At 37.3% G+C, this 27566-nt stretch overlaps 1 pseudogene; it reads right to left on the minus strand.

Annotated features, from left to right (window-relative positions):
- Positions 1 to 26879, minus strand: part of LOC145104814 (GDSL esterase/lipase At1g28570-like) — a 37532-nt pseudogene extending 10653 nt beyond the window's left edge.
- Between the last annotated feature and the right edge of the window lie 687 nt (positions 26880 to 27566).

Consider the following 27566-nt stretch of genomic DNA (forward strand, 5'->3'; position numbering starts at 1 on the left):
GGCAGCGCCCCTAGCGGGGTCCAAGGGGCAGAGCCCCTGGCTGGGGTCCCGCTGGTATCCAGATCTCCACCACAAACCCTAATATTCCCAACAATCGAACTGATAGTTTCTGTTTCTGGAAATGGGTGACTCAATCCGCGAGATGACTACCAAGTTTGCCAAACTAGAGAAGTTCGAAGGTGTCGACTTCAGGCGTTGGAAGAAGAAGATGCACTTCATGCTGACTACTCTGAAAGCAGCGTACGTGCTGACTACTCCAAGACCAGCAGAGCCTGAAGAAGGTGTTGTTGAGATGGCTGAAGAGACGAGAAAGAGACAGAAGTGGGACAATGATGACTACATCTACAAAGGTCACATTCTGAACGGTATGTATGATGCTTTATTTGATATCCATAGTGAAGCCTTGTGTGCTAAGGAGTTGTAGGATACCCTTGAACTGAAATACATTACTGAGGATGCTTCTAGCAAGAAGTTTCTGGTTAGTGACTTTAATAATTATAAGATGGAAGATTCAAGGTCTGTCACTGAACAGTACAATGAACTCCTTGGCATATATGGACAGTTTAAACTGCACAAAATCAATATGGATGAATCCATAGCTGTGTCCACTATCATTGACAAACTGCCTCCGTCCTGGAAAGACTTCAAACATAACTTGAAACATCAAAAGGAGGAACTGTCATTGGTTCAACTTGCTAGTCACATTCGTATTGAAGAATCTCTTCGTGCGAAGGAAAGTGACAAATCTGGACAACCCAAAGGAAAAGTTGAACCTGGACAGCCCTAGGTTAATATGGTTGAATACAAACCAAGGAACCAGAACCACAAAGGACATGGCAAACGTAAGCAGGAACATGTCCCAAGCAACTCCAACAAAAAGAGAAAGGATCTGGTTTGTTGGAGGTTCAATCAAGTTGGGCATTGTAAGCGTGATTGTCGTGTGAATTTGGGCAACAACGGTGCTGGAAACAGTGGAGCCAATGGGAAAGTGAACGGGTCTTCGGCCCAAGTTAAAGGAGGATGATGATGTTGCTTGGTGGATCGACTCTGGAGCAACGAACCATGTATGCAAGGATAAACAGATGTTTGAAACATTAACTCCGCTTGAAGATGGGTCGGTGCTGAAAATGGGAGACGATTCTTTTATTCCTATTTGTGGTTTAGGTGTCGTGTGTCTTGAATTTACTTATGGAAAGACAATTAGATTATTTGATGTTTTGTTTGTTCCCAAGATTCGCAAGAATCTTGTTAGCTCTAGTTGTTTGAATTCTGATGGTTTTAAACAAGTTATTGAGTCGGATAAGTTTGTTTTGTCTAAGGGTGGAATGTTTGTTGGCTTTGGATATTTAAATAATAGAATGTTTCGTTTAAATATTGTTGACAAATTATTATCTGTTTCAGAATTCTGCATTTGTATCTTCTGCTTCTAATGTTGATAAATCTATGCTTTGGCATGTAAGATTAGGTCATGTCAACTTTAGAAGGATGCATGAGATGTCAAAAGATGGATTAATTCCAGCCTTTGATATGACATCTGATAAATGTAAAACATGCATGCTTACAAAAGTGACAAAACAGCCATTTCCTAGTGTTACTAGAAATTCAACTGTTTTGGAACTTGTACACAGTGACCTGTGTGATTTTCACTCCACTCCTTCTTTGGGAAATAAAAAGTATGTGGTCACTTTTATTGATGACTGTACTCGGTTTTGCTATGTGTATTTGTTGCATTCTAAGGATGAAGCCTTAGATAAATTCAAAATATACAAAACCGAGGTGGAATTGCAATTGGGCATTCCGGTTAAATGTCTCAGGACTGATAGGGGAGGTGAATATATGGATCCCATATACTTCCAATCAGTGGGTATCATTCATGAGACCACGACACCTTACACGCATCAACAGAATGGCATTGCTGAACGCAAAAATCGAGTTTTAAAGGAAATGGTAAACTCGATGCTGTCTTACTCGAGATTGAGTGAAGGATTCTAGGGAGAGGCCATGTTAACGGCCTGCTATTTGTTAAATAGGGTTCCAAATAAAAGGAACAAAACAGTCCCATATGAACTTTGGTTCAAGAAAAAGCCGAATTTGAGTTATTTTCGGGTTTGGGGATGTCGGGCAGTTGTAAAACTTACCGAGCCCAAAAAAAGAAAATTTGGGAGAACGTGGAATTGATTGCATATTCATTGGATATGCTGAACATTCCAAGGCATATAGGTTTTATGTAATAGAACCTAATGATCCGGTTTCAATTAACACTGTTATCGAATCGCGGGACGTAATTTTTGATGAGATGAGGTTTTCATCGATTCAAAGGCCTAAGGATCTGACTTTTGATGCTAATAAAGAGAAAAATTCAGAAAGTCAAGATGGTGGTAATGTGCAAGGACCACAAGAGCTTCGTAAAAGAAAAAGAGGCAATATTGTGAAAAATTTCGGATCCGACTTCCAACTGTACTTGGTGGAAGGTTCAAGGGATGAAATTAATCTTGAATACTCTTATTGCTATAGTATTGAAGATGATCCTAAGACTTATCTAGAGGCCATGGAGTCTCGTGATAGTGCCTTTTGGAAGGAAGCAATTGATGATGAAATGTCATCAATTCTTGAGAACAATACATGGGTGTTGTCTGATTTGCCTCCGGGTTCTAAACCTCTTGGTTGCAAATGGATTTTCAAAAAGAAAATGAATGTTAATGGGACTATTGACAAATTCAAAGCCCGGTTAGTCATTCAAGGTTTTAGACAAAAAGCCGGTATTGACTATTTTGATACGTATGCTCCAGTTGCACGTATTTCTACTATTAGATTGTTGGTTGCCTTGGCAAGTATCCACAATCTGGTTATTCACCAAATGGATATGAAAACAGCCTTTTTAAATGGTGATCTTGACGAGGAAGTTTACATGAAACAACCAGAAGGTTTCATTATGCCCGGTAAAGAGCATATGGTTTGTAAACTTGTCAAATCTTTGTATGGGCTGAAACAAGCGCCTAAACAATGGCATCAAAAATTTGATGAGGTGATTTTGTCTTTTGGTTTCAAAACTAACCAATGCGACAAATGTGTTTATAGTAGATTTGATGATGCTAGTAGAGCTGGAGTGATCATTTGCTTATATGTAGATGACATGTTGATTTTTGGTACTGACCAAAATCAAGTGGATGAAACAAAGAAATTGTTGTCATCCAAGTTTTCCATGAAAGATTTAGGAGAGGCTGATGTAATTCTTGGAATAAGAATTAAGAGGATGAACAAAGGATTGGTAATGACTCAAAGTCATTATATTGAGAAAATTCTCAAGCGGTTTAATTTTACCGAGTGTTCTCCTGTGAGTACTCCTATGGACCCAAGTGTTAAATTAATGCCAAATAATGGTATTCCCATTTCACAGTTGGAATACTCTAAGGCTATTGGTAGCTTGATGTATGCCATGACAAGTACCAGACCTGATATTGCGTTTGATGTGGGTAAGTTGAGCAGGTACACTAGCAATCCTAGTGCTCAACATTGGCAAGCAGTGAATAGAGTGTTTAAGTATCTCAAGGGAACCATGAATTATGGTTTGAGTTACTTGGGGAGTCCTTCGGTTTTAGAAGGTCATTCAGATGCAAGTTGGATTACCAACATGGAGGACCATTCCTCAACTTCTGGTTGGGTATTCTTGCTTGGGGGAGGTGCCATTTCCTGGGCTTCCAAGAAGCAATCTTGCATTACAAACTCGACAATGGAATCTGAGTTTGTTGCGTTAGCAACTGCTGGTAAAGAAGCAGAGTGGCTAAGGAATTTGGTCTATGAGATTCCTTTGTGGTCTAAACCGATAGCACCTATTTCTATCCTTTGTGATAGTGCTGCCGCTTTGGCTAAGGCATATAGCCAGGTTTATAATGGCAAGTCTAGACACCTAGGTGTTAGACATAGTATGATTAGAGAACTAATCATGAATGGTGTGATTTCGGTTGAGTTTGTGAAATCGCAACAAAATTTGGCAGATCACTTGACTAAAGGTCTGACAAGAGACTTAGTGCACAAGTCTGTAATCAGGATGGGATTAAAGTCCATTTAATTCTATAATGATGAGACACCCAATTCCCTCCTAGTATAATGTTAGGACTTGAATTTAATGTGGAAAGCTCATACTTATAGATTGGAACACATGAAGTATTCATCCCAGGTATGTGTTCGGTTCTGCAAGTTAGCCAGGTTGAAGTTTAACTTCTTAATAATTCCTTTGATAAATGTATGTGTAGATACATACCTACGTGATTGTGAAGTGTAGCCGCATTTCAAGAGGTTGTGGACTTGACCTTGATATGATCATGAGAGGATTGGGACACACGGCTTTATAATAGTGTCAAGTTGTATTATGCTAGAAATTCAATAAACTAGTATGTATTTTACTTTCTGGTATTCAAATGGGTTGATGGGTTCAATTCTTAGAACACCCTGATTCTCGAGTATTTGCAAGTGTATGATACTAAGTGGAAATTCAATCATTTCGATATTTTCATTATGTACTAGTTTGGTTTGTTGTTGATAAGGTTATGTTTGTTTAAGGGTTACACTAAAATGGGGGAGGATTGTTGGTGATTTTAGTGTCACCATGTCATTTTAAGTAACTGGAACTAACATGTGAGCTAAGGGGCTTCATGATTTGTACTCTAATATATGTACGGGGTTGTGCGGAGTGCACGCATGTATAAGATCGAATCAGAAGCCGGTTCGACAACTAGTCGGGGGTCCGGGGGCAGCGCCCCCGGGTCCGGGGTTTCCAAAGGGGCAGCGCCCCTTTGGCGGGGTCTAGGGGCAGCGCCCCTAGCGGGGTCCAAGGGGCAGAGCCCCTGGCTGGGGTCCCGCTGGTATCCAGATCTCCACCACAAACCCTAATATTCCCAACAATCGAACTGATAGTTTCTGTTTCTGGAAATGGGTGACTCAATCCGCGAGATGACTACCAAGTTTGCCAAACTGGAGAAGTTCGAAGGTGTCGACTTCAGGCGTTGGAAGAAGAAGATGCACTTCATGCTGACTACTCTGAAAGCAGCGTACGTGCTGACTACTCCAAGACCAGCAGAGCCTGAAGAAGGTGTTGTTGAGACGGCTGAAGAGACGAGAAAGATACAGAAGTGGGACAATGATGACTACATCTGCAAAGGTCACATTCTGAACGGTATGTCTGATGCTTTATTTGATATCCATAGTGAAGCCTTGTGTGCCAAGGAGTTGTGGGAACATAATGGAAAATTCGTTAGTTTTGGCAATCCTCACTGATTTTTGCATGTGGGAACATAATGGAAAATTCAATTTCTTGAGGGTGGTTATGGTAAAACTAACGAAACTCGTTAGTTTTGGCAATCCTAATCCAGATTAATAATACTTGCTTCTAAAGCAACTAAGAACGACCCAACCCTAATGAAACCCTAATCGTGTTTATTATATAAACGACTCTTCCTTTCCAGAAGGGGGGACGTTCTTTAGCTCTCGTTTTTCATCACACATTCACAGAATACTTTAGCATATTGGCTTACGTTTTCTGTGCCTAGAAACGTAAGTGTTCACTTGGATTATCGTAGGCTGAATTTCTTGTAACCCAGGCATAGGGTAGAAATATCAGTTCGGAAAGTGATATCACGATCCAAGTTGGTATCCAGATCTCCACCACAAACCCTAATATTCCCAACAGGGCATCTCATTCTGTAGCTGATCCGTAGCGATTCCGTAGCTAATTAGCTACGGAAATTTTCCGTAGCTATTTTCCGTAGGAAAACGCCATGTTTTCTAGTAGTGTAACGATTCCTCCTTTGCATATTCATCATCAACAAAGATCCTCTTGGTTTGTTTTCTGATATCCTTTTTGTGTTTTCTGTCTCTAAAAAATATTTTTAATGGTTCCAAAAGTTAGATTTTAATTTTATTGCATTTCATAAAAGGAAAAAAGAAAAAAAAAGTACTTGCTGTTTGAATTTTTGTGTTGTTGCATCTTCTTACCCCAACTAGCTCTTCGGTTTTAGCTTTTTTCCAGCTTTTATAATTAATATGGGGGATCCTTCTGTTATTTCGGGCAGAAAACGAGGCCCTCTAGGTTCAATTGATAGATATGGAGATAAGAAGCATAAAGCAATAGTTATGCTCAACTCAGAAAAAGAAGTGATGAATGATAAAACTGAAAATAAAAATATTGTCTTAGGAGATGTATACAACCGGAAGCAGTATAGAAGAGAAGCCATTATAAGATGGAGGGAAAAGAGAGGTAAATGTCCTATGATATGTTCTCATTTTCTTGACAAGAGGCAGTACAGGAGAGAAGCTATTATAAGATGGAAGTTAAAGAGAAATAATCATACAATTGCATCGAAGTTTGCCGTTTATATTTCGGGTGAGACCTCAAAAGTATTTTCTGATGTTTTAATTGACATGAACCAATACAGGAAAAAAGCTATTGAAAGATGGAAGAAAAAGAAAAGTAAACGTACACCGAGTTGTTTGTCTTATGACAAAGCAAAACGAAATACAACTGCTTCAGCTGAGACGTCGGCTATTTCGGGTCCACCTTTGGATCTATTTCCGAATGTTTTAATGGACAAGAAGCAGTACAGGAGAGCAGCCATTGACAGATGGAAGAAAAAGACAACTAAAAAAAGACTTTTATTGCCACCAAGTTGTTTGGCTAATGATAAAGCATTAAAAAATTCAATTGATGTAGGTAAGACGAGTTATATGAGAAGACAGCTGAATAATAGGACAGGCAAACATTTGTTACAACAAGTCCCCTTTGCTTCTGATGTCCTTCCTGACGTCCGCTGTCGTTACTGTGATGCTGTCAAATTTTATTCAGAAACAGCTAATTTTTGTTGTCTAGATGGTCGTGTTGTTTTGTCAAATATTGAGCTCCCACTTTTGATGCAAGATCTACTGACTTCAACATCAAAAGAAGCTATCTCATTTAGGACATATATTAGAACATACAACAACCACTTTGCTTTTACTTCTTTTGGGGTTACAGCAGATAATGAACTCAGTAAAAGAAATAAAGGAATTTACACTTTTAGAGTTCAAGGTCAGGTTTATCATTTTATAAACAACTTGTCGCCTCAGGAAAATGATTCCAAAAATTTACAATTGTACTTTCACCACACTGATAATGAATTGGAAAATCATTTGTCGGATTCTCCGCGGTTATGTATACACTTGATTGCGAAATGTATTGAATATCTGAAAGATAATCCGTATGCTCGTTTTTTTAGAAATTTAAGGGATGTTCCAAACTTAGATGAATGTAAGATTATTCTTAAGACTATTCCGGGACAAGATCAAAGGGTTTTTAATAAACCAGAAGTTTCTCAAGTAGCTGCTATTTGGATTGAAGGTCAAGAGAACGGGGAACACGGTCGGAGAAACATTGAAGTTAAGTTACACAGTGACTGCTCCAGGAGTGTTCAATATTACTATGGTTGTTACGATCCTTTGCAATATCCTTTGATGTTCCCATTTGGAGAACTTGGTTGGCATCAACATATTCCCAAAAAGAAAGACGTTGAAAGGGGAAATGGAAGAAATGTTGTTTCCACAGTAGAAAAGCTTATCTCACCTGTAACTGCTACCAGTGCTGAACACCTTTTGGATATGGAAGAAAATGGTAAATATTCATTTTCACTTTTTTCTTGTTCCTTTTATCTATCATCATTTTGTTTTTTTTAACAGTTCTGGCCAGGAATTCTGAAAGTTCAAAGTACGTTTCGGTCAGGGAATATTATGCTTACAAACTTCAAATAAGTAGGCATGATAAATCCCACTTGCTGCATTTTGGTCGGTTGTTACAGCAATACATAGTTGATAGCTATGTTAAATTAGAGACGCAAAGATTAGCTTTTTATAGGACACAACAAGCTGACATATGACAAGAGTTTTTACAAGGAATTGTAGACGCTATGGCAAGTGGTGAAAGTGAGGCTTCAGCTATTGGTAAATGTGTCGTTCTGCCAGCAACGTTTATTGGTGGACCAAGAAATATGAGACGAAAATATATAGATGCTATGGCGTTAGTCCAGAAATTTGGTAAACCGGACCTTTTTTTGACCTTAACATGTAATCCTAATTGGCCCGAGATTAGACAACACATGATGGCTCATGAAGAGACACATAACAGAGCTGATTTGGTTGTCAGGGTTTTCCATGCAAAACTTGAGTTGTTCAAGAATGAAATTTTAAAGAAAAATATCTTTGGAAAAGTAGCTGCCTATACTTATGTCATAGAATTCCAGAAGAGAGGTTTGCCACATGCACACTTTTTGCTCATACTTGAACATGATTTTAAGATGTATGAACCTAAGGAGTATGATGAGATTGTTTGTGCTGAATTACCAAATGAACATTCCAATCCTCATCTACATAAGATGTTTGTGAAACACATGCTTCATGGTGCATGTGGTAACCTAAATCCAAAAAATGTTTGCATGAAAAATGGAACTTGCAAGAACTCATATCCAAAAGAATTTTGTCATGAGACAAATCAGACTAATGACGCATATCCTACATATCGTAGACGTAATAATGGAGTTAGTGTTATTGTTAGGGGTGCTAAACTTGATAACAGATGGGTTGTTCCTTAAAATGCTTATTTGTTATGTAAATTTGATTGTCATGTTAATATAGAAATATGCTCTACAATAAAAGCTGTAAAATATATATATAAATATATATGTAAGGGATGTGATAAAATAAGTTTTGCTGTTACTTCTAATTACAATTCTGAATGTGTGGATGAAATCCAACAATTTCAATCAGCTAGGTGGATTTCTGCTCCTGAAGGAGCATGGAGAATATACAGATTTCTTTTAGGTGATATTAAACCGGCGGTTATCCATTTGGCTCTTCATTTGGAAAATTATCAACCGATAGTGTTCAATAAAAGACAAGGATTGAGTAATATAATAGAAAATCCTGATCGCAGAAAAACAATGCTTACTGAGTTTTTTTATAACAATGCTACAGATAGATATGCACAAAAACTGAATTTGACATATGTGCAGTATCCATATCATTTTACATGGAAAGCGGGCAATAAAATGTGGTCACCCAGACAATCAGAGAGGTCAATAGGCCGAATAGTTATTGCACATCCGAGCGAAGGTGAAAGATATTACCTTAGGATTCTGTTGTCAAAAATCCGTTGTCCTAAATCATATGATGATTTGAAAATTTTTAACGGACTCAAAGTTGACACGTTTCGGGAATCGGCATTGCTCCGTGGTTATTTGATGGATGACAATAGTCAACAGTTGTGTTTGCAGGAGGCATCCGTTTTCCATATGCCATATGAGTTACAAAGACTATTTGCAACCATCCTTGTTTACACGTGCCCAAATAATCCCCGTCAACTATGGTCATCTTTTGAAGACATGATGTTGGAAGATCTTGTAAAGTCCAACAAATACACACATAGAGAGGCGAGAAAGCGTGCGCTACAACAAGTTGATTTCTTTCTTCAATCAATTGGAAAGCAGCTTCATGATTTCGATGTGCTACCTATTGATTTTTCATACAATGATTTACAAGATGAAACAAGAGATATTAGAGCTGAAAAAAGTATAGTTGTATCTGAGGCTGATCTGAGAGCAATAGAAAACTTGAATGAAAAACAAAGATTAGCATTCAATGAAATTATTGGAAGAGTCAACCGTAAGAAAAGTGGAGCATTTTTTATAGATGAACCAGGAGGTACAGGAAAAACTTTTCTGTATAAAGCATTGTTGGCAACGATTAGATCACAAGGTGACATTGCTCTAGCTACTGCCACATCGGGTATCGCTGCATCACTTCTTCCTGGAGGCAGGACAACTCATTCAAGATTTAAAATTCCACTTGATTTGGCAGAAGGATCAACCTGTAGAATTAGTAAACAATGTTCGTTAGCGACTTTGATCAAGAGCTCCAACCTAATAATATGGGATGAAGCTCCAATGGCGAAACGTTCAGCAGTTGAAGCTTTAGATGACTTGCTACGGGATCTTATGGACTCAACATAAATTTTTGGAGGGAAAGTAGTTGTTCTTGGTGGAGACTTTAGGCAAAGACTTCCAGTAGTACGGAAAGGAACTAGATCTGAAACGATTGATGCTTGCCTTACAAACTCTCCGCTATGGCGATCACTTTCACAGTTACAGTTAGAAGAAAACATGAGAGCGTTACTAGATCCAATGTTTACTGATTTTCTTCTGTGTGGAAGTTTCCTTCAAACTTCAACATTGGATGATTTTCTAGAATACCATTCTACACATGTGGTTTTAATTTGTCAAGAATGGGTGGTAGCATGTTTGTCAAGAATGGATGGTAGCATGTTTGTCAAGCTTGGATGGTAATAGACAATTGAATTCATACATTCATTTGCCTATAAAAGGAAATGAAACCAAGCTTATTAAAAACACCACACCTCAAATTACATCTTCATTTTTCTCTCATATTCATACAAATATATATTTGATATATTTGTTTTTCTTTCCTCTATCTCTGTAAACACTGAATATTATAGTAAATTGGTTCTCGGCTTCCTCCGCCCGTGGTTTTTCCCGATTTGGGTTTCCACGTAAATATCGCGTGTTTTTTCTTTTTATCGTTCGATTTATTCTTGGTTGATTATTCAAATAGTTTTATATTCCGTTGAATCGCTATCGTGATATTTGAGTTTTTATACTTCGATCTTGAAGTTATCGATTATTTATTGTAGTCGATTTGTCTACAATTGGTATCAGAGCTATCCGGGTTTTCCGATAACGATTCGTAAAAAACTATTTTCAACCATGTCATCGATGAAGTACGATATTCCTTTACTTGACAGAAACACAAGATTCCCTCTCTGGCAAGTAAAGATGAAAGATGTGTTGATCCAAATGGATCTCGACAAAGCACTATTAGGAATGGAGAAAATGCCGGCAACTTGGTCGACTGAGGAAAAGGAGATGAAAGATTTGAAGGCGTCGTCGCAGATCCGTCTGCATCTTTCTAACGACGTTCTCCAAGATGTGTTGAAAGAGACATCCGCAGTTGCTCTCTGGCTAAAACTCGAGCAGCTACTTATGACGAAAAGCTTGACCAACAAGCTACACTTGAAGCAACGACTTTTTAACCTAAAGATGGGTGAAGGTAGTTCTTTGTCTGATCACCTCTCTACCTTTAAAGAGCTTGTAGGAAATCTGGAGAATATGGACGTCAAATACGAAGATGAAGACTTGGCGTTATTTTTATTATCTTCTCTCCCAGACTCCTACGATCACTTTCGTGACACCATTATCTATTCTCGGGACACTCTTGTCCTTGACGAGGTAATGACTGCTCTCGATTTAAAGGAAAAGATGAAGCAGATAGTTGGGAACAGTAGCAGCGATTCTAAAGCCGAAGGTCTCAACATCAGAGGGAGACCTAACGAGAGAGGTAGCTCTTCACAAAACCGATCTAGATCTAAGTCCAAAGCCAATCGCAAGTATTGCAATTATTGCCACAAGAAGGGACATCTGATCGATGAATGTTTCAAGTTAAAGAACAAGGAGAAAGCAAAGGCAATCGCAAAGGGAAAAACAACCAATAACACCGTTGAAGCCGATGTTGCCGAAACTGGTTCCGATGGCGAGCTTCTATCCGTTTCAGACTACGGTTTAATGACCACGAGTGAGTGGGTACTTGATTCAGCGTGTACTTTTCATATGAGCTCCAACCGAAGCGTTTTTCATTCATATGAAAAGGTTAACGAAGGCCATGTTCTAATGGGTAACGACACTTCGTGTCGTATTATTGGACAGGGTACACTCAGGTTCCGCATGTTCGATGTCGTTGTTCGAACGATTCAAGATGTGAAGCACGTATCCGGTCTTAGGCGAAATTTACTAAGTCTCGGTACTTTCGAGAAGAAAGGTTACGAGTTTGTTGGCAAAGACGGGAAACTCCATATTTTCAAGGAAGGTTCTGTGGTCATCCGAGGAGTTAGAAAATCCGCAAACCTTTACATTATGGATGGGCAAGTTATCTCCGGCGAAGTCTCGGTATGTTCTAAATCCCTCTCCAACGCTGATCGCTCTCGTCTATGGCACCTCAGGCTCGCTCACATGTCATACCATGGTATGAATGAACTAAGTCGAAGGGGGTTGCTCGGGGAGCACAAATCAATCGAACTTGAATTCTGTGAAGATTATGTATTTGGAAAGCAGAAGCGAGTGAGTTTTATCGGTGGCAAACATACGACGAAAGGGCCACTTGACTACATACACTCTGATTTATGGGGACCAGCGAAGGTTACATCGAAAGATGGAGCCTCTTATATGCTCACGATCATTGACGATTTCTCAAGAAAGGTATGGTCGTTCTTCTTGAAGTCAAAGGGAGAAGTATTCCAAACTTTTAGAGATTGGAAAGTATTGGTTGAAAAGCAATCAGGTTTTGAAGTGAAATACCTTCGTACTGATAATGGACTGGAATTTTGTTCGAAAGAATTCAACTCCCATTGCCGTAGGGAAGGAATTACGAGGCATCGCACCGTAGTTCATACACCACAGCAGAACGGCGTAGCGGAACGTATGAACCGCACCATCATGGAGAAGGTCCGATGCATGCTATCTCATTCGAAGTTGCCGAAGTCTTTTTGGGCCGAGGCCGCTTCAACCGCATGCTACATTATCAACTGTTCCCCTTCTCGTGCTATTCAAAAGAAGACCCCATTTGAGCTTTGGTCCGGCCAACCTGCTGATTACACGAAATTGATTCCATTTGGATGTCCAACATATGCCCGAGTTGATAACGGTAAATTGGAACCAAGGGCAATTAAATGCGTCTTTCTCGGATATCCGACAGGTGTTAAAGGGTTCAAATTATGGAGCCCGGAGCTAAGCAAGGTTTTGACATCTAAAGATGTGACCTTCGATGAAAAAGCCATGCTTCATCCTGTCTCCAACATTCAGACCAGAGAAAATGAAAATTCGGAAAAAGACAAAGTTCGAGTGGAGGTGGAGTTTCCTTTAAATTCATCTTTCGAGGACCAGTCTCATGAAGGTGTCGAGGTTTCTCAACCCTCGAATAATCAACATTCCTCTTCTCATGAGCCAGCCGAAGCTCCAAGCCAACCTCACAGTCCCTCCATTGCAAGAGATAGACCTCGCAGACAGATTGTACCTCCAAAGAGATATGTTCAAGCCAATTCTGTCGCTTATGCACTTACAGTTGCCAATGAAGTTGAGTCTGTTCTGGAGCCCACAAGCTACAACGAGGCCATTCAATCCAAACATTCTAATAAGTGGATGGTTGCCACGCACGAGGAGATGGAATCTCTTCAGAAAAATGGCACATGGGATCTCGTTCCAGCTCCAAAGGGTAAGAAGACAGTTAAGTGCAAATGGGTCTACAAGTTGAAGGAGGCTATCCACCCTGGTGACAAACCAAGATATAAAGCTCGTTTGGTAGCCAAAGGCTACAGTTAAATCCCAGGTATCGATTATACCGACATTTTCTCTCCGGTTGTGAAACACACGTCAATACGTGTCTTGTTGGGATTAGTTGCCTCTCATGACTATGAATTAGAGCAACTTGATGTTACTACAACATTCTTAAATGGTGTGCTTGAGGAAGAGATATATATGCAACAACCTGAAGGTTTTGTAGCTCCTGGCAAGGAAAGCTACGTGTGCAAATTGAAGAAGTCTCTTTATGGCCTCAAGCAATCTCTTCGACAATGGTATAAAAGGTTTGACTCATTTATGACCAGTCACAAGCTGAAAAGGCGCACCTACGACAGCTGCGTTTACTATAAAAAGTGTGACGATGGTTCAATGGTCTATCTACTTTTATACGTGGATGACATGTTAATTGCAGCGAAGAATATAAAGGAGATTCAAAAGATAAAAGACCAGTTGAATGCTGAGTTCGATATGAAGGACTTGGGTGCTGCCAAGAAAATTCTAGGAATGGAAATAATGCGAGACCGTAGTGCAAGAACTCTATACCTTTCTCAACAAAGCTACATTGAGAAGGTTCTGCACCGTTTCAATATGCATGACGCAAAAGAAGTCAACACTCCTTTCGCAGCCCACTTCAAGCTATCATCCGCCTTAAGTCCTACCACCGAAGAAGATATAGCATACATGGCAAAGGTACCATACTCCAGCGCTGTAGGATCTCTTATGTATGCTATGATTTGTACACGTCCAGATTTGTCATATGCGGTAAGCATGGTGAGCAGATACATGGCGAATCCAGGAAAGGAGCATTGGGTTGCTGTTAAATGGATTTTTCGCTACTTGCGAGGTACTTCCTCTTTATGTCTGCGGTTTGGAAAAACCGATAATGGAGTACTTGGTTATGTGGATTCCGATTATGCAAAGGACTTGGATAAAAGACGATCGATTACAGGGTACGTGTTTACTTTGGGTGATTGCGCAGTTAGCTGGAAAGCGCAGTTACAATCTACTGTAGCGTTATCCACCACTGAAGCCGAATACATGGCTGCTACGGAAGCAGTGAAGGAAGCCCTCTGGTTGAAACGGTTGATAGGTGAGCTTTCAAACAAGTTATCTGTTAACACTGTTTTTTGTGACAATCAAAGTGCAATATTTCTGACGAAGGATCAAATGTTCCATGATCGAACGAAGCATATTGATGTTCGTTATCACTTCATCAGAGATGTTATTGCTAAAGGCGATATTACAGTAAACAAGATCAGCACCAATGATAATCCTGCTGATATGTTCACTAAAAGTCTTCCAATAGCCAAATTCAAAGCATGTTTGGATTTGGTGGGTGTTTCAGATCGCATTTGAGCCTGATAGGCTCGTGGTGGAGGAAGTATATTTACTTTTCGAAATCAATTTTTTCTTATATGGTGTTTGCAGATTCTTATAGAGATTTGGAGTATGATGAGCTGTTGATAAACTGTTTTGCATGATCATTGGGCAAGTTAAAGTTTTTTCATCCTGTCTCATTTGAAGTCAAGGTGGAGATTGTGGAAGTTTCCTTCAAACTTCAACATTGGATGATTTTCTAGAATACCATTCTACACATGTGGTTTTAATTTGTCAAGAATGGGTGGTAGCATGTTTGTCAAGAATGGATGGTAGCATGTTTGTCAAGCTTGGATGGTAATAGACAATTGAATTCATACATTCATTTGCCTATAAAAGGAAATGAAACCAAGCTTATTAAAAACACCACACCTCAAATTACATCTTCATTTTTCTCTCATATTCATACAAATATATATTTGATATATTTGTTTTTCTTTCCTCTATCTCTGTAAACACTGAATATTATAGTAAATTGGTTCTCGGCTTCCTCCGCCCGTGGTTTTTCCCGATTTGGGTTTCCACGTAAATATCGCGTGTTTTTTCTTTTTATCGTTCGATTTATTCTTGGTTGATTATTCAAATAGTTTTATATTCCGTTGAATCGCTATCGTGATATTTGAGTTTTTATATTTCGATCTTGAAGTTATCGATTATTTATTGTAGTCGATTTGTCTACATTCTGAGAATAGGTGATGGCAAAGAAAATTCAGATGACAATGATCTTGTAAGTATACCCTCACAAATGCTGGTTGAGAACAATGATAGCATCGATGGTTTAAACGTCCTTATTAAACATGTCTATCCAAATTTATTTGTAAATTCAATAAACAACCCTTCGAACTTGAATCGAGCAATTCTAACTACAAAAAACATTTTTGTTGACGAAATTAATGATATTTTGATAAAGAAATTTCCAGGAGAAGAAGTAGAGTATAATAGTTTTGATGAAACACTCGATCCAAACGACCAAGCTCATTATGAGGATCTTTTGCATAGTTAATTTGACTCCTAATGGCATGCCGCCACATAAACTTATTTTGAAGCATAAATCACCTATCATTCTTTTGAGAAACATGAATCCTACGGAGGGACTATGTAATGGCACCAGGCTTTTTTGCAAAGATTTTAACAGGAACGTGATACGTGCAGAAATAGCTTTTGGAGATTTTGCTGGAAACGAAGTTTTCATTCACAGAATACCTTTGCAGCCAACAACTGGTGATGAATACACTATACCATTTAAGAGAATTCAGTTTCCAATCCGGCTATGCTTTGCCATGACTATTAACAAAGCACAAGGGCAAACATTAGATTTTGTGGGCGTGCACCTGAAAGAACCTGTTTTTTCCCATGGCCAGCTCTATGTAGCCCTATCCCGAGCCAAAAAATTGAAAATGTGAAAGTCCTTATCAAACGAAATAATTCTTCTACAGAGACAATAAAAACAAAAAATATCGTTTATACGGAAGTTTTGGAACATGCCAAACACCTTCACATGTATGTATCTATTAATATAAAATGGTATTTAATTTTCATTCGTAAGAGATTTTTAATGTGCATTACTGATCTTTACCTTAAAAATTGCAAATGAATAATTAACAACTCAGATTAACTCGCATAGGAAATTACTAATTATTGTTATCTTCTTGCAGCTAAAACACCTCAAATTAAAGTTCTCCTGTTAATATAGATTTCAGATTTCTCAACAAAAATGATGCCTATAAATCGCTATCAGGTATTCTGGTTTTTTTCTCCATTCACTTTTTAACATTTGGGTTTTTTTAAGTTTTTTTTAAAGACTTCTTCGATTGGGCTTTTATTTTATTGGGCTCAAAATTAATTTACCTTTTCGTCTGCTCCTTTTTTATCTTCTAGAACCCATTTACATTGTAAAAAACAACATCAACACCTCTCCACAACACGTGGCCTCTCCTATTTCCAAGTTCCTTCTGTTGCTGCCACCTTCATCTGCTTTCTGAACTCGTACTTCTAGAAACCCACTATAAGAAACCCAGGTACTTCATTGTCTCAATTAAATCATCATGTATCACATTTGAATTGTCCGGTCTTCTGCTTCTTCTTTGCGATTTAACATTATCTATTGTATGATGAATGCATGTTTGTTGGTATTAGTTTTTTTTTACTCCTTCCATTCAACATTTACTTTTTTAATTTTTTTATGCATGTCGATTTCTGGTCGTTTCTTTCCCGTTTATTTCACCCAGTTCACAAAACAGACTTTTTTATCTTTTGTAAACCAGAAATTCTTTTCATCTACTCTCAAAGAAACAATGGACAATGTGCTTTCTACCCAAATTTCTGGTTCAAAGTTTTTTTTTTTTTACCAAAACTAACAAATGGGCAATGTGCTTCTTCTTTGCGATTTACGTACAGGTATTTATCTTTTCTTTAACATTATCTATTGCACAGATGAATGCATGTTTGTTGGTATTAGTATTTTTTACTCCTTCCGTGCATTCAACATTTACTTTCCTAATTTTTTTATAAATGTCGATTTCTGGTCGTTTCTTTCCGGTTTATTTCACCCAGTTCACAAAACGACTTTTTTTATCTTTTGTAAACCAAAAATTCTTTTCATCTACTCTCAAAGAAACAATGGACGATGTGCTTTCTACCCAAATTTCTGGTTCAAAGTTTTTATTTATTTATTTTTATTTTTTTACCAAAACTAACAAATGGACAATGTGCTTCTTCTTTGCAATCTACATACAGATTTTTATCTTTTCTTTAACATTATCTATTGCACAGATGAATGCATGTTTGTTAGTATTAGTTTTTTTACCCCTTCCCTGAAAAAAAAAATGCATACTTACCTTTATACTTCCATTCAACATTTGCTTTTGTAATTTATTTTATGCATGTCGATTTCTGGTCGCTTCTTTCCCGTTTAGTTCACCACAGTTCACAAAACGATTTTTTTTTATTATCTTTTGTAAACCAAAAATTCTTTTCATCTACTCATAAAGAAACAATTGACAACGTGCTTTCTACCTAAATTTCTGGTTCAAAGTTTTTTTTTTTTTTTTTTTTTTTTTTTTTTTTTTTTTTTTTACCAAAACTAACACTTTTGCATATATTTCTTCTTTTTTGCTGTAAATAAAAAATCCGTCCCACTTTATACAGGTTTTCATTTTTTTCTCAACATTACGTTTTTAGCAATGCATCTAAATTTTGAGGTTCTAACCTTGCATTTTCATGAGGTTTATCTTCTTAATGTTGCTTATGAAACTGCCTTCCTAAAAATCCTAACCCCCCCCCCCCCCCCCCCCCCCCCCCCCGCCGGCTTTTAATGCTTTTCAGCGAAACGTTAAACTCGGTGTTTCTTATCGTTTTACCTTTTCTGGATGTTACTATTTTTGGTTTCTTACGGTTTCATGTGCTCTTTCACTCTTGCATGGATATGTGCATGTCATATGGAACGATTTCACTAACACCTGACATCACCTAGAAGATATAATTAATTTGAGTAGTGTTAGGTAGAAACAAACTTCTTCTTCATTCCTGAAACAACATGCAGGCAAGCAATATGGATAGAGATCAGTGGCAAATCTTGGACATCACCCCACGTCTGAAGAAAAAATGGACAGTGCTTATACAAGTTTTAGAACCTGGGCACAAAGAAGATAGCAAAGTTGGCGCCAAATTCAGAAAGTTCTTACTCGTTGACTCTCAAGTACAGACAACTTTTACTTCAATTTTTTTGTTTTAATAACTAATTCTGACATCTTAATTTTATGTACCGTGAAACAGGGGACAAAAGTCACTGGCATGATCTATACCAATCATGTTAAGTTCTTTGAGAACAGTTTGATGGCATATAAACGCTACCATGTATCAAATGCTGTCCTAAAGGCAACGCAACCTAAATTTCGTCTCAGTTCATATGTCTACTCATGGACATTCAACACTGACATACTTGTTGAAGAATACCCAGAATCTGTTCCACAAATCTGTTAAAAACTACATATGAAGAAGTTTTCAGTGCTTGTAGGAAGATAATTGCAATATGGAAATATTACTTTCTTGTGTCTCACACTGCATCTCTTCAGTTTTTTTTTTTTTTTTTTTTTTTTTTTTTTTTTTTAATGTATTATCTATGGTTTATCAGAAACCAATATAGGCAATGTACTTTAATTTTCACGTACAACACCATAACCTTCTTACGAAATATATGAGGGCACTGGGCCGTCCTTAAGGACGGCCTTCTTATTTCCCTAGTATATATATATATATATATATATATATATATATATATATATATATATATATATATATATATATATATATATTAGATTTTGAGGAAAGTGTGGTGGGGAGGATTAATGGGGAGTTTTTTGGGATTTAAGGAGGAATTTTTATGGATTTATGAGGATTTTTTAAGGTTCCATAAAAGCCTTGAGAACTAAGGAAGACTTTTTAGGAATTTAGAAAGGATTTTTGTGGATTTTTCAAAGCTCCAGGTCATCATGATACAATGAGGTTAGCGCGTGAATTACAGTCGCATGTCTTTTTTCCGTTGCTCCTTTGCCTCCGAAGCCAATGCATTGTCTTCCACAAAACAACTTTTTTTTAAGCCAATCAGAAACTGTTCCTTCTCCTCCAAATTTCTATCCGGCTGAGTCATTAGTATTTTGCTCAAACCAGACAGCTGTTGGCCACTTGGCTTACTCTTCTCAATTGCACCGGTGTGTTGAATGTGAAGCCACAGCTGGTCAAAAATGGCAGGAACAATGTGAAGTTGTGAAGCCACAATTGTTGAATGTGAAGCCACAATTGTTGAATGTGAAGTTTTTTCAAAGGTTGGCTGAAGACCCGGTTGTGTTTTTTGACTACTTCTGATTTCCATCTCTATATAAGAGATTCATCTGTATTTGTAAAACTTGTATCTAGTGTAACACAGAAAGAGTGCAGATTAGCACCAAGAAATGTAAATTCCTAGTTACCGGTGGACGTAGGTCAGAGAAGGACCGAACCACGTTAAATCCCTCATGTTCATCCTTGTGTTCTTGTTTTTCGTGAGTTGTGTGTGTGTTTAGAGTCGTGTGTTAAGTGTCTCGATTCTAACAAGTGGTATCAGAGCTTTGGTTTTAGCTCCAAAGGGTGATTTTCAGTTTTTTGGTCGAAATTTTTTTTCGTCAAAAACGATTTTGGTGTATACCGTTGGAAAGGTCTCGTTCCGAAGATTCCGAAAATATTTTTTTCTGAATTTTTTGACCACCGGAAGACGTCCAAAATCGCCGGTCAAAGGTTTGCCGGAATAGTGACCGGAAAACCAGTTGCCGGAGAAGACGACACTGTAGCGCCTGAATTCGCCGGAGAAGACGACACTGTAGCAGGAACTGTAGAACGACGTCAGCAGACACTGTAGCAACACTGTCGCAGATTTGAAAATTTGCAATTTGGCCCCTGAATTTCTAGAAAATTGCAAGATAGGTCATTGTTCTTTCAGAAAATGGCAGAAAGCAGTAAGCTTCGGATTGAGAAGTTTGATGGGAAAGATTTTGGTTGGTGGAAGATGCAAATTGAAGATTTGCTCGTACAGAAAGACTTGGACGCAGTTTTAGGTGAAAAACCGGAGGTGATGACACAGGCAAACTGGGAGACTTTGGATAAGAAGGCCAAGACATTTATTAGACTGACGTTGTCAAAGGATGTTGCCTTCAATATTTTGAAGGAGACCTCGGCAAAGGGAATCATGGAGGCATTGTCTAATATGTACGAGAAGCCGTCGGCAGCAAATAAAGTCTTCCTGATTCGGGAACTAGTCAACACGAGGATGAGGGAAGGAAGTTCAGTTACAGTACACATCAACAATTTGAACTCGATTTTATCCAGACTTGGGTCAGTGGGAATAAAATTTGAGGACGAAGTTCAAGCTTTACTACTGTTATCATCATTACCTGACAGTTGGTCCGGAACAGTTACAACCGTTACTAGTTCCGCAGGATCGAAAGAGCTCACTTTTGAGGGAATTCGGGATTTAATTCTAGGCGAAGACGTCAGACGAAGAAATTCCGGGGAATCATCAAGTGAACAGTTGAATGCGGTCAGAGGTAGAAGAAATAACAGAGGTAGTGGGAGCGGGAACAGGAGAAGGAGTCAGTCGAGGACTCGAAATGATGTGACTTGTTAGAACTGTAAAGAGGTTGGACATTTCAGGAATCAATGTCCAAAAGACAAGAAAGAAGTTAACATTGCAGTAGACCATTCAGATGATGATGTTTTGATCTATAGTGTGGAGAGCAATGTGGATTCCTGGGTTATGGATTCGGGTGCTTCATTTCACGCTACCCACAGCCGTGAAGCACTGCGGAATCTGAAAGAAGGGGATTTTGGTAAGGTAAGACTGGCGAACGATGAGGTTCTTGATGTGACGAGCATAGGTGACTTAGATCTGAAGACTCCAGTCGGTCCATGGACTTTGAAGGATGTCCGGGTAATTCCAAGTCTGAAGAAACAGTTGATTTCTGTTGGGCAGTTGGATGAACAGGGACACGAGGTTAAGTTCAGGAATGGGCAGTGGAAGGTTGTCAAAGGAAATCTTGTGATAGCTCATGGACATAAGAGGGGTTCATTATATATGGTCAGTTTACCGTCTGAGGGAGTAACCGTCCCAGTTCAGAAGAAAAACAAAATCCGGTTCATAGAGTCTCGTGGACAGAAGAAGGTTTGCTTTGCAGATGGCAAACCTAGAGTCACAGGTTAGATTCAGGTTGAACGTGTTTGGAACGGTTCAGAAAAACCAGTCAAGGGCATTCATAGCAGTGGGAGCATGGGCTTTGTTTAAGCTAGAATACCCAGAACACAGTGGGTTAAGAGAACCAGTATTCCATCTGTAAATGTCTCTCCAGATTATCTGCTTCACATGGAGAGTGTCGTTTGTTCTCAGGATGTTCCAGGATCGGGCAATTCATTTCAGTGGGAGCCGGTGGAGACAGAGAACAGGTAAATTGAAGAGAAGGCCAGGGTAACTAGGAAGGAGTTAAGATCAAATACAGATGCACAGTTGAAGCACATGTGAAGATTGTTCCATGGCTTCAAGTGGGAGATTGTTGAATGTGAAGCCACAGCTGGTCAAAAATGGCAGGAACAATGTGAAGTTGTGAAGCCACAATTGTTGAATGTGAAGCCAAAATTGTTGAATGTGAAGTTTTTTCAAAGGTTGGCTGAAGACCCGGTTGTGTTTTTTGACTACTTCTGATTTCCATCTCTATATAAGAGATTCATCTGTATTTGTAAAACTTGTATCTAGTGTAACACAGAAAGAGTGCAGATTAGCACCAAGAAATGTAAATTCCTAGTTACCGGTGGACGTAGGTCAGAGAAGGACCGAACCACGTTAAATCCCTCATGTTCATCCTTGTGTTCTTGTTTTTCGTGAGCTGTGTGTGTGTTTAGAGTCGTGTGTTAAGTGTCTCGATCCTAACACGGTGAGTCATTATATTCTGGATAGCTTGTAGTATACACATATGTTGTATAAAAACCTTATATTTGGTTCATATTTTTTTCATTCCTAAAATTGTTCGGCTTAGGATTTCCCCACGCCCTCCTTACCTTTTCTAGGACAGCTGACATCGATGGTACTGCTCTCCGAACTCATCCTTGTTGCACCTCTATCTCTTTAATCCCCAATTGCGTCTTAATTTGATCTTCACTTTCACTATATTGCTTTAATTTTGCAATGAAGGTGTTCGATTCCATGATGTTTGGGTGTTAAATAAGAGTATAACCAACACCTATGCACCACCGAGCATCTATCATCGGGTATTTTTCCCTTATGATTTGGCATGGATATATTTTTTTTCTATTATTTAGATTAATGGGTTTATGGTTGATATATATATATATATATATATATATATATATATATATATATATATATATATATATATATATATATATATATATATATATATATATATGCAAAATTTGCTTCTTCGGTGATGTTCGTTTCGTCACTCTAACCAGATCCTAGGATCTTGGTTTTATTTGTTCTTCATAAATTGTTTTTTACTTAAAAAATTTCAACGAATCTGGATAAGTTCCTTAACAGGCTCGTGAAGATCCTAAACACAAATCGGCATAAAAGTGCCACATGCTTCAGTGAATTGGAAGCATAAAATAGGTGTGCTGTAATTTGTTTTTTTTATCCCTAATTAAGTGTACTTTTGGCTTTCATCTATTCAAGTTCATCGATGTGTTTTTATTTTTTAATTTTTAGGCCTATGCCGATTTTTGATTTGGTTCGCTTTGTTTTGTCACCAATCAGCCTTTATAATTTGATTATTTTCGTTTGTAATATTTATTCATTGGTATTGAAATTAGGTTTTTGTTTTTCAGATCTTGGTGCCTAACCAAGAGATTCCTCGAGAAATGAGAGAAAAAATACAAGCACGATCTTCTTCAGAATGCAGAAGAGTTCTATTATGTATCTTTCTATTCCTCTCTTTTTATGTTTCTATATGTGTCTGTTTGTATGTATTGTCTTCAATTTGTACCTTGTAGAATCTGTCTGTTCATTTGATTATGTAGCTTCAAGAACGACCTGTTTGATTTCTATATTTTTTTTGAACTGATGTTCAACAAGATCAACATCTTAATCATATTTTTTTTAGAAAAAAATATCATAAATATTGTAACTATTTTATGAAAGTGAATTTCAATATGACGAGTGCACTTTTTAGTAAAACTATCCAAGATATGGAAGTGAATTTCAATATGACGGCTGGTCAGAAAGCAGTTTTCCAGTGTTTACGTGCACTGCATGCTAAAGATTTTCTTCCAGCTATCCCTATAGATGGGCTTGGCCAATATATGTCTCCGGTGGAGTATCGTACCATCCTCAGATATCGACTCATGATTCCAATATTCCTAGCCGATGTGATATGTCCGGTGTGCCGCAAGGCATGTTTGGACTCTTTTGGCGAGCATGCAGTTCATTGCAAAGAATTCCTGGGGTTCAAATACAGGCACGATATGGTTAGGGATGTTTTGGTCAACATATGTAAGCGTGCCAGGGTTTCTGCCAAGAAAGAGGCTCTTGTGAATTTCCTGACTGACCCGACAAAAGGAAGTTCAACCCTTAGACCGGCTGACGTTTTCATTTTTGGATGAGTTGGAGGGAAACACGCATGTGTGGACCTTACTGGTTATCCCCTCTCGTAAGTTTGAGGGCCGGGGGTTTCATGGTGGGACAAGCTGCATTAAAAGCTGCTGCATGCAAGGTCACCAAACATGAGAAACCGTGTATGGAAAATCAACATGCGTTCATATCATTTGCATTTGATACGTTTGGCTTCCTTGCGTCGGATGCGGTGGAGCTTCTTAGTAGACTACAAAAGATCATGCATAGCAATGTTATATCCTCTAGATCTATGGATATAGTCTTCAAAAGAATTGGCTTTACCATATAAAAGAGCTTAGCGGTACAACTTGTTGCCCGTTTATGATGATAACTAAAATGTCTATTTTTATCAAAAGCTATTAGATCTTTAACATGCTCAAGGCTTTTAATCATCAAAGTATCTTGGTGATGGTGATTTGAGCATAAGCATGTTATATCCCTTCTCTTCATTTTTTTCCTATTAAACTTATTTTCCATTTTGATCTTTAACGCTTTCTCCATCTGCTTTCCATTATCCCGTTCTCATTCCGTTATGTTTTTTTTTTTAATATTTTAGAATTGTTTCTTGGGTTGTGATCATTATTAAGTGTTTGGACGAGTAGGAAGTTTCATTGATTGATTACTAGGAAGTATCAAATTGAAGATCTTAAGTTTGAAGTACAAACCATTTATGCATAAGGTGTTCACATTGCCACCAACTACGCTTTCTTTTGAAAATTGTCTTTATATTAACCTACCAAGATGATCTCTAATACTGAATAAACATTTTGAACTATGTTTGAACGATGTGTTTAGTGTATTCTTTAGTTACTGACTTCTATCAAACAATAAATTAAAATTTAGATCAAGGATATTTTGTTTGTACGTTTCATTTTGCATTTAAATGAGTTTTTATTAGACAGATGTGGTAGCAATTTTTCAGCAAGCCGAAGAGCAAGGATTGGTTTTGAGATGTGTAATGAGCACTGAAATCACCACCAGATATCTATTACTTCCGGAAGTGAGGATTGTGATTTCAAAGTTCAAACACATGGTTAGAACAAGTGGATGTGCTTAATTCGGTGTCTTGTGGTGGAAAAAGTTTATGACAAGAAATTAAAGAAAACACCACCGTTGTACTTTTTGATGCAAAAAGTAAGCACCATGATCATGACAGAACTACAATCATAAGTGGCTTTATATAACTTAACATCCCAAGTAGGTTTGTTAAAATAGATCATAAATGAGTTAAATGAAATAAATTATTGTTTTTCCACTTATTTGTTAAAGAACTCGTAAAATAGATCATAGACATGTATGATTTGGTTTGGTTATGGAGCTCGTATAAAGAAAACAAAAATCGACAAATCTCTTTTATCTACTTATAGAATGCTCTCGCTTAGAATATATACAAATATCTTCAACTACATCTTTGTAAAAGTTATTAACTTTCTTAATTTATCTTGTAAAAATGTACCCTTTTTCTCTTTTATATTTACATACTACTTGTGCACAAATAATACCCTATTTTTTAAATCGGAAAGGTTGATGTTTCGACTCATAAAGGCATAAATCATGTGTTTGATAATATATAAAGGCATATAATATGAGTGTGTTTAATGGTTAATGTGTCAACTCATAAAGACATATTATAATATGAGTGTGTTTGATGATATATTTTCAAATAAGTTTGTGTGATTGGGATATCTAACGTCCAATACTCCAGAACAGGATTGTCTTTCTATTATAGCTCTACACTTTAAGTTGTGCTATTTTTAAGGCAATGTTCATTTAAAAACATGCCTACTTATAGCAATGTACTTTTATTTTTTTCCCACTCGGTTTTAACTATGCTCTTGGGTCGGCCTTCGGATTTCCCTAGTATATATAACATAACAGATCATCCAAAGATTCTTATTAATATTTTATTTCTCTATACACTACCTACATATTCTTTATTAAGTATTACTTTGTTTCTCTCATTAATAGATATTAACCATATAACCTACGGATTCCTAATCTAAATAATGAAATTAATATTGTTAACTAGATATTTTTAGTAATAGACATCTTAGCTCCCTCCATATTAAGTCCTTACTCATGTGTGCATATTTAAGTTGTACTCATGTGTGCATATTTAAGTTTAGTTTATTTACCTGAAACATTGGCACATATGGATTGTTTGAACCACTCAAGTTGAACTCGTAAAGATAACATTTGTAAACTTGTTATGAACCCCAATAGCTTCAAGAATAGAAGAATCCAATGCGGTTGCACCTATTACCGCATAATTTACTCCTTGTCCCAATTCCATCTTCTCGCCCCCGTTGTCATCGAAAAATGGTGGTACAAATGGCAGCTTGAGGCTCTCAGCTTCATAAAGAAAAAAAAAAGGAATAATAACGTATTTTTCAAGAAGGCTTAGATATAATGTTTTTTTTTCTTTTCTGAAATTTGCATTATTTTTCATTATAAATATGTTAATTTGGTCGTCTTCTTTATTATGTAAATATATGCAAGCTTCATAATGAACATTTTTTACACAAATTTCTGAAATAGATGAGAAAATACAATGACCACACATATTAAGTATATATGTTGCAACACTTAGACAGAGATCAAGTGTCTCCATATAGGTGGACACATACATACAAAAACCAAGTGAGATGAGGGGAGGGGTTACCAATGAAATCGATTATGAGGCGACCATTGGAAGCACGGCCAGTGGGCTTATGAAAAAAGGTTTCCCCATAAGGAGGATAAAAGAAACCTAATTGTGGATTTAGCTGTTTTAGGTTACCAGTGTCGAATAGAGAGTCTCCAAAACCGATGATTGAAGTGTAACATCCATTTGCATACAAACTACAAGTCCATAAGAGCTGCAAAATGATGAAGAATAAGGTAAATGATGAAAAAGGACGTGCCATTACAGAGTTTTAGCTCAGAAATTGTTTTTAAAAGATATGAAACTAAAGTCTCGTCTATTATCTTTGCCTTGCAACCCCTTGGTCCCAAAAGCGTTCTATTAAAAAAAAAATTCTAATTTGCTTGTATTTTATTTACATAATACTTACTATTTACATTTTTAAAAATTTTATGTTATACATTTTTGTTTATGTATTTGTTTTTCATATTGAAAAAAAAATCTACAATAAATTAGATATGTATTAATATCAACTTGTAACATTAGGAAGATGAGGTGCGAATAGTAACTTTTTAATAAAGAAAACATGTGTAAATCAAAATAATTAGTTATTTATTAAAAAAAAAACGTTTATTCCATTTTTATTGAGGTTAAAAAGTAAAAACTAAAAATCAATAACATTCGATATCTACTAATAAAATAGTTATCTTATATCCTGATAAAAATAACATATATTAGTTATTAATTGTTTTTATTAAACTTCAATGATATTCGATATCTACTAATGAACTGTTTTTAGGTTATATTTTAATAAGGATAATTCTTCGTAAATGGTCCCTGCGGTTTTCAAAAAAACTGAGTTTGATCATTCATTTTTTTTCATCAAAGATGGTCCCTATGGTTTGAATACTTTTAATGAATTGTTCTTATGATAAACTCTATCACTTTTCTTCTATTAAGTCTGAACATGCATAAG

Source organism: Lactuca virosa, chromosome 4 (genome assembly GCF_052849685.1).
Source record: "Lactuca virosa cultivar CGN04683 chromosome 4, Lactuca_virosa_CGN04683_v6, whole genome shotgun sequence".
Taxonomy (NCBI): Eukaryota; Viridiplantae; Streptophyta; class Magnoliopsida; order Asterales; family Asteraceae; genus Lactuca; species Lactuca virosa.